General features: G+C 45.5%; 1 pseudogene; it reads left to right on the forward strand.

Moving 5' to 3' along the window:
• The first annotated feature begins 323 nt into the window (after positions 1 to 323).
• LOC126177703 (5S ribosomal RNA) lies at positions 324 to 441 on the forward strand (annotated as a pseudogene).
• The last annotated feature ends 407 nt before the right edge of the window (positions 442 to 848 follow it).

The raw sequence follows: 848 nt of genomic DNA on the forward strand, positions 1-848 counted from the left end.
CGAAAAACGCCTTTCTTTTTACGGTTGCCACTCGCTTATCATATCCGTAACACTCTGTTCCTGTTTCGCGATAATACTCGCACAAAACGAGTTACTCTTCTTTGAACTTTATCTATGTCCTCCCTCAACCCTACCTGGTAACTATCACATACACGCACAATGCAACAAAAGGCGACTGAAAAGTGTAGTTTAGGCAGTCTCTTTAGTAGATTTGTTGCATCTTCTAAGTGTTCTGACGATAAAATGCAGCCTTCACCACAGCGTTTTCTTTCTGATGATTCCAATTTTGACTATTTTTAATCGTAATCGGTAGTTGTTTAGTTGCCAACGGCCTTGCCGTAGTGGTAACACCGGTTCCCTTCAGATCACCGCAGTTAAGCGCTGTCGGTCTGGGCTAGCACTTGGAAGGGTGACCATCCGGTCTGCCGAGCGCTGTTGGCAAGCGGGATGCACTCAGCCCTTGTGAGGCAAATGAGGAGCTACTTGATTGAGAAGTACTGGCTCCGTTCTCGTAAACTGACATCCGGCAGGGAGAGCGGTGTGCTGACCACATGCCCCTCCATAGCCGCATCCAGTGACGCTTGTGGGCAAAGGATGACACGGCGGCCGGTCGGTCCCGTTGAGCCTGTTCAGACGGAGTTTGGTTTAGTTTAGTTTAGCTTATTTTAGTTTAGTTGAATCGATGATCTTTGTGTACTTTATAGTGTAACCAAAATTTAAGGGATTATTTTAGTACACCTGTGGCGGACGTCACACTTTTTATTGTTCATGGCAGATTGCTACATTTCGTGCCATACAGCTATCTTGTCTAAATCGTTTTGATCATTGATGATTTCACTAGACTGTAG

This window comes from Schistocerca cancellata, chromosome 3, assembly GCF_023864275.1.
Source record: "Schistocerca cancellata isolate TAMUIC-IGC-003103 chromosome 3, iqSchCanc2.1, whole genome shotgun sequence".
Lineage (NCBI taxonomy): Eukaryota > Metazoa > Arthropoda > Insecta > Orthoptera > Acrididae > Schistocerca > Schistocerca cancellata.